Source organism: Colobus angolensis, unplaced genomic scaffold, assembly GCF_000951035.1.
Source record: "Colobus angolensis palliatus isolate OR3802 unplaced genomic scaffold, Cang.pa_1.0 Scaffold219, whole genome shotgun sequence".
In the NCBI taxonomy this organism is placed as follows: Eukaryota; Metazoa; Chordata; class Mammalia; order Primates; family Cercopithecidae; genus Colobus; species Colobus angolensis.
Window position 1 is genome coordinate 3558666 of NW_012115366.1, and position 7729 is coordinate 3566394.

The 7729-nt window shown below is 49.1% G+C and overlaps 1 protein-coding gene across 1 annotated transcript in view; it reads right to left on the reverse strand.

Moving 5' to 3' along the window:
- SNPH (syntaphilin) overlaps positions 1-7729 on the reverse strand; it is a 42259-nt gene extending 34530 nt beyond the window's left edge. The window contains exons 1-2 of the mRNA XM_011943396.1: positions 7624-7729; positions 7261-7367 (exon numbers count right to left, since the gene is read on the reverse strand). The gene's annotated coding sequence lies outside the window, so the exon portion shown is untranslated. The remainder of the gene's footprint in view (positions 1-7260; positions 7368-7623) is intronic.

The window sequence follows — 7729 nt, forward strand, 5'->3', positions numbered from 1 at the left end:
GTCTATACTAAAAAATACAAAAAAAACTAGCCGGGCGAGGTGGCGGGCAACTGTAGTCCCAGCTACTTGGGAGGCTGAGGCAGGAGAATGGCGTAAACCGGGAGGAGGAGCTTGCAGTGAGCTGAGATCCGGCCACTGCACTCCAGCCCGGGCAACAGAGCAAGACTCCGTCTCAAAAAAAAACAAGGATAACACATGCTAAGTGGGTCCAGCTTGGTTGACTGCTTCTTTTTTTCTCTGACCCATCTGTATGTTGCCTTTCTTCTGCATCTGCCCAGTTTTCCAGGCTACCAATAACGCAGCTGTATCACTGTGTGGCAGGCACACTGCTGAGTGCTTTAGATGAAGATTCCATGAAATCCCCATCCACCCTCTAAAACAGGTGCTAATGAGGGCTAGCACCTCATACTCAGAAGACATACAGTCAAAGGGCAGCTGTTGTTAATATTTCTATGTGTTAGGCCCTGTGCACCACCCACATACCTTCCCTCCAACCAGGCTAAATAGCTCCCTGAGGGTAGGGACCACATCTTGGTGCCTGTGTGTAGAGCAGATCCTCCGTATACGTTGGTTGAATGAATGTATGTAAATACTTCTTTGAATTCCTTCACCATGGCCAGAATAGAACTTTACCATGACAGGTGCTTGATGAATATTTGATTAATTGGAGCCACAAAAAATGTAAACTGTCATCAGTGGCTTTAATCTGAATCCTAGAAGGCCCTGAAACTGTAGTAGGGTTCCTTCTGCTAATTAAGAGCTCCTCTGAGGTCCTTCTTTAAGAATACTCTAGGCTGTCTCTGCAACCAGATCCCAGCTTTTCCTCTGCAGGGACCATGTGTGAGATCTGTCCGCAGAGAGACTGCCTGCTGTCCAGACCACAGCACAACCCAAGGAGAGGGAGGCGAAGCGCTGCTGCAAGGCCGGCATGGCTCCCAAGGAACAGGAACTACCCCACCCACTGAGGACCTGCTAGGAGCCTCTCTCCACCCCTCTTTCTCACAGGTGGCTTCTGTGCCAGGCTGCACAGGCCACCAGCCAAGTTCCCTCTTCTGAAGCTGCCGACCAAGCTTCCAGAGACCCTGTGGTAGGGAGGTGTGGCTAGGGTCAGCTTCAAGGGGTACAGAGGTATCTGGAGGCCTCCGTCCTCAGAGACTCAATCCTGACAGTGCTGCCGAAAGGGAAGGGACACCACCAGGGCCTGTGAGGCAGGAGGAGCCAGAAGCAGAAGATCACAAGCTGCCAAAGTCAGGCTAAATGCCCTAGCCTTGCAAACAAGGCATTCCCTGGCCTAGGCTGCCTTTCCAGCCTTCTTTCCTTTCTCTGCCTTCATCTGCGGGTCAGCCAATAATGACTGAGCACTATGTGCCCAGCATCTAAAACTTTACATCTGAGGTCACAAATGGACGGCCGGCCACACACACATTTTAATATGTGCATTTAAAAATATTGGCTAATCAGCTACATTTTTAAAAATTAGGAGATGTCACAAAAAATGCAGATTTCTATCTTATAAATCAGAAGATCTGACAACATTGGGTACATGTTCTTGTAGGCAAGAATGGTGGGAGCAGGATAGCAGCTGCCTCTTTCAAGCAAGCACTTTCCAATTTGCTACAATCCCCAAACAGCCCAACCGGCCTGTTTTACCTTTGTAGACAACTACATTTGACATCCCTTGCTTACCATATTTCATTTTGGTGTAGAGACTTCCTAATGACCTTAGGAGACAACATCATTTCCCAGTTTTACAGATGAAGAAACAGAGGTTCTGAGGGAAAAAATAACTGGGCCAAGATTAAAAACCCAGCAGCCCAACTTCAGAGCCAAACATGAGAACATTAGTCTGTGGCAAAATGAGGAAAATACAGATAATGCAGTGAGTTTTTAACAAAGCAAAATGTATTCAATTTGAAGGAATACCATTTTTCCCCTGATAATATGGCCTCATTACTTGGGGGAATAGAAATATTAAAATGTTATTTCTCTTATGACAGTGATAGTAAAGAGAACCCTACGTGTCATCTGAATGTCCTCATCTAGTAAAATAAAAAGCTAGCTAACTGAGGATGGATTCCCAAATGCACTGATGTTTGTGAAATCTAAGTCCAAGACCCACTGCTCTGCTACAGACTTCCTGTACCAGTACGACAGCAATCTTCTGTTACTCCTCTTGGTTAAAACAAAACAAAAACTCATAACTTCATCTAACCATATCTGCATTATTCTATTTTTGAAGAGGTGGCTTTTGAACTGAGCCTTTCCCAAGCCCTCTCCCTCCAGCAAATCCACAGAGCATTTGTTCATGCCTCTTGTTATATTTATTATTCCTCAAGTTACAATTATATGTATCCTATCCACCCTTCTACCCCCTAAAGTCATTACAGAACAGAAGAAAGACACTTTGGGAGGCCAAGGCAAATGGATTGCTTGAGGTTAGGAGTTCGAGACCAGCCTGGCTAACATGGTGAAACCCCGTCTCTACTAAAAATACTAAAATTATCCGGGCATGGTGGCACATGCCTATAGTCCCAGTTACTTGGGAGGCTGAGGAAGGAGAATCACTTGAACCCGGGAGGCGGAGGTTGCAGTGAGCCAAGATCATACCACTGCATTTCAGCCTGGGTGACAGAGCAAGACTCTGCCTCCAAACAACAAAGAAGAAGGAGAAGGAGAAGGAGAAAGAGAAGAAGAAGAAAGAGTTTCTGAATTGTTAGCCACTCAGAGCTAGAAGGGCTCTTAGAGATCATCACTCCTGACTCCCATTTTGTAGGCATGGAAAAGCAAAGGGTCTGACCTAAGGCCACCTAGAGGGTCAATGGCAGAGCTGGGGTGAGGACCCAAGTCTCCTGACTCCTCAGTGCTGGCTCTTCCGGCTGCGCCAGGCTGCTCTCCAGCCACTCCCTTTTGGTTGGCTCAGCACCTCAATTCAGAGGACAGTGCTGAGCATGCGACAAGCATGTCACAAACATCTGTCCATTAATGCAAAGCAGCCTGGGGCACACAGGCCTCAGCCTCTCCAAGGCCCTCGGCTTGAGCTTCACACCACCTGCGTTGAGACTTCCCTCAGCACCAGCTGCCCATCAAATGGAGAACTGGCACCCGGGGCCTCTGGTGGCCTAAATGTAGAAAGACCCCATGTGGCTTAGAAATGCAATCCCCATTAGGCCAGAGATATGAACCAAGCCCTGCTGAGTAATCTTAGGCAAATGACTTCACCTCTCAGGTGTTAGGTGTTCCTCCAGACAGGTGGGATGCCTAGAATAGAAATGAAGAAGAATTCCCCAAATCTAGCAGATGGTTATAGGCACAAGACAGTCTTTGTCAGAGGAATTTCAAAATCCTGCTTCTAGAAGTCTCTAAGGACAGGAAAGGTTCTGGTCTACCTGGGACAAATGGAGAGTTCCATCGAAACTGTGCTACAGAGTGAGCTTGGATGGTCCCCCAGACTCTGTGTCCACCTTGTGTATCGATGAGGACAGGAGCCAACAAGTCTTTAGGGCTGTTTGGAAACATTCTAAATCGAGTAGAACCCTTTACTATTATTATTAAATTATTATTCACAAGCTCAATGCCAAAAATAGAGATAACAATGGCATCACCTCTCTAAAGCCTTCCTGACCTACTCAGTAGGAAAGATCATTCCCCTCCCCCGTACCCCCACCCCATCACACACATATCAGTATATCTTATAGCTTCCAGATGTTTTCTCATATCTGCATGTTTAGGTATCTGTCTCCCTCTGTTAGATATGAGCTTCCTGCAACTAGGACTCACCATTCACTCTTTCCTGCATGTGTGCACTTAGCCCAGGGCCTAGCTAATAAATAAGGACAAACGCTGATCAATGTTTAGCAAGTTCAGGAATCCCCTCCACCTCTAATACTGGAAAAAGGTTGCATGTAGGCCTTTTAGAGTCAGTAAATGCATGCAGATCATTTGAGGGATGGGAACTCTCGGAGGGAAACTGGCTGACCCAAGGTTACTCAGTTATTGAGAGGGCTCAGACTAAAAGCAACCCTTTGGACACCCAGTCCAGTGCACTTCCAGCTAAACATTTTCTAGGTTCTATGACACACTGGTTGTATGACTCTGCGTAAGACCCTTCACCTCTCCACCCTGGCTTTCTCACTTATACAAATGGGTAAATTTACATATAGTGCCTACATAATGGGATGATCTGAGCAGTAAATTATTGAACCTGTGTAAAACAGAGCACAACACATAAGAAGACTAAAAAAGTGTATCTGTCCTGACTGTCATTCAGGCCTAACCATCATCCTCAGTAAAGGGGCATCCACCAACCATCAGCACAGCAGAGCTCATGGTGAAAGGAAAACTCTCCATTCCTGGCTCACACAGTTTTCAACCAGGAAATACCCTGCAACAATCACCTGGGAGAAATGCCTGATCGCCCACCATAAATTGTTCACAGCTTTTTCTTCTCCAAATCCCTATTCACACCTGCAAGTGCACACACAACTCACAGCATCAGCAAGGTATGCATGAAGAGGCAGGGAAACCTTTGGAAGAGGATGATCCAGACAGACCTGGTGTCAGGTAACAGTTTTAACTGTGCAATCCTGAGCAAGTCACTTAATCTCTCCAAGCCTCAGTCTCCTCATCTTTGAAATAGGCATACTTTTCTTTAAGGATTACCTGAGATAGTTAATAGTCTGGGACTTCATAAATGACTTTGAGGGTAATAATAATTGTCCGATTCTTATTTAACAAAATCCACTTGAGAGAATATCAGAAGCAGAAGGGGTCTTAGAAATCACTTAGTCCAGTCCCATCATTATATAGATGGGCACAGCGAGGCCTTGAGGGGAGGCCTGACTGGCCCAAGGTCACATAATAAAGCAGTGGTTCAACGGGACATGGGACCTGGGTCTCCTGACTTTCTAGTTAATATCCATGTTGGCCCACTTGATTCTAATTATCTGCTCCCTCCCTCAAATGCAGAAAATGGCTAGAATCATTCCCTTCCCAATCCTCCTCCCTTCACAGTCATCTCACACCAGCCAGCACCATCTGGATCCCTTTTTGCCAACATCACTACCCACCCAGGCACATCTGGCCCCTTTTGGTCTAGTCAGGAGCCCTAGAGGAGAAGGCAAAGCATCTGTTAATCACCAGCAAGAGCAATAATAACAATAGTTGTAATAGCAATAACAACCAACAACCTGGACGATGTCCTACACTTAAAATGGCTTTCACCTATACAATCAACACATTCCCACAGTTTCTCCCTAACCTAGCTGGCTTAGGGACATAATTTCCTCAAGTTTGTTTCATTCAACACTTATGGAGCACCTACTTTGGGCCTACTCATGGGCCAGAGACTGGAGACACAGAAAGGAAAATGACAGGGTCTCTGCCGAACAGGAATTTAGGGTGGGGGTAGGGGGACATGACAACTTCTTTTGGCCCAAATGGTGCAGCAGCAAAATTCCGCACCCGACCCTATGGATAACCTCCTTTATCATGCTGTCAAAAAGCAGGAAGTATCTGTGGAATAAAGAGGAGTGAGAAAGGCTTGAGTGCTAGGCTGAAAATGACAGCAGGAAGGAAGATAAAGAATCAAAAATACAGGCACCAAATACTTGACTGCCTGGCCTCAGGGTGACTCTAGGGAGACACTCCAGGGAGGGCAAGAAAGCCACAGTGGGATTCGTGTGAGATCCGGAAGACCTGATCTTTGCCCTGCTGCCAGCACACAAGATTCTGCTGCTTCTGTTCCATCAGAGACTCTGCCCTTGGATGCCAGGATTTTCCAGACCCAATGCTGGGCTACAGGCTTCCTTAGGACCATCATTTGCTAGAATGATGTCACAACCCTTGCAGTGGAAATGTTGCTGCCTAGGCCCTCAGCCTGGTGGCCCAATACACTTCAGCATTCATTACCCCTGGCAGGGACACCATCTGCAGGGGTGTGGAAGAGACAGGCAGGGGAGGGGCAGGAGAAAAGGACTAAAAGCAGCCACCTTTTCTCTTTCCCCAGTCTATCTCCCAAGTCCTGAGTTCCTGAGAACCTACTATGTGCCAGTCACAGGCACTATTTTAGGTGCTTCCACATACATCTCATTTAATTTTCACATCAGCCCTCTGTGGGGTGTACCCCTAGATTTACAGATGGAGAAACTGAAGCTGGGGGAAGGGAAGTCACTTGGCAGCTCAGGCATGTCAACATAAGACTGTCTGGCACCTCCAGTTCCTTCAGGCCCACAAGGTCAGTGTTTCACTTAAGAAGTCAGAGTTGAAAGAGATCAACTGAGGAAACCCCAGTTATTTCATGGACCCAAATTTAAATTGCCTTAGCAGAGGGGTCCCCCTGACATGTAAAAGCTGCTTGAGTGATATACTAAAATTATACAGATCATTTATTCCAATTCCTGCATTTAACAGATGAGCAGACAGACACCCACGCCTGAAGAATTTTAAGATGGCTACTTGTGGCCAACTAGCAAGTTAAGGGTCTAGAATCCCGATCTCTGGCACTTTTCTTACACAACTCTGCCTGCAGAGATCACCTTTTTCTGAGAAGCTCCTCCAGCCCATCCTGACACCACCAGATGGGCAGAGAAGGCAGAGGAAACAGGCAGCATGTGACCGGCCTCTCCTTCAGTCTGCAGGGTTGGGAAAAGGAATATGGGGCTCCCCAGGCTAGTAGGTGTTGCAAAGAGCCCAGCTCCCTGCTGGGGAGTGGAAGGCTTCATATCCCAGGGAAGCTCCAGGGAGACTGAGGCTCAGATCGTCCACTCTAGGACTTATGGGCATTTTTTCCCCCAGATCTACTGCAGGGCCCTGATGCTTCTCAGAGGGAAAGATGGCACGGAAGCAGTCACTGGCACTTGACCTTGGGGTGGGTGTGGGGTTCCATCCTTCTCCCATCCCCAGGTACCCCTGCTCCTCCTCCTCGAAGAAGGAAATGAGAAGCTTAAATGTTTGCCAAATCCCAGAAGAGAAAGACAAATAAAAATTGGGGGGTGGGTTCCCTAAAAACCTGCTAATCGCCCACTTTGGGCATCTTCCCTGCTGCAATCAGCACCCTCTAATTCGTACATTTCAAGGAGGGGGAGGGAGGGAAGCGCTTAAAGGGATGTAGGGGAATGAAGGGAGGGTAAGAATGAGTCACGATTAACCCCTCTTAGGCTGGTGCCCTCCAAGGGATTCTACCGCAGCGAACGGTTGCAAGCGGCCCCTACCTGCCGCGGTGCAGCGCAGGGCCAGCTCCCCGCTCCGCCGCGGCCTCCTCACCTGAGTCCACTCGCCCTCCGCAGCCCAGCCGGCTCGCACCACTCCGGCCCGGCTTGGCGCAGCGCCTCTGCAGTCGCTGCTGCAGCCGCCTGGCCCTGATCAGCGACCTGCGGGGTTAGGAAAAAGAGATAGACCGGGGCGGGTGAGCACGGGCGGGGGACACCCGGGCAGCTGAGCCCCCGGCCGCTGACAGCTGGGCCGCTGCAGCCAGAAGGCTTGGAGGGCAGGCTGCCTGCCTGGCGCTCGGTCCCCTCCTCCTCGCGGCCCGCGGCCCCCACCCCACCCCCTGGCACTTGGCACTCTGGACTGCGGCGGGTGCAGCTGGGCGGTGGGCCTGGAGGTCCCCGGGGTCCTTGTCATCACCTGCGGAGGCTTCCATGGCTTCAGCTGCCCTGCCGGGGCCGCCGAATTGCTCTCCCGAGCCCCTGCAGGAGGCGGCTAGCTGGTGCTCGCCGGGGCTGGGGCTGCC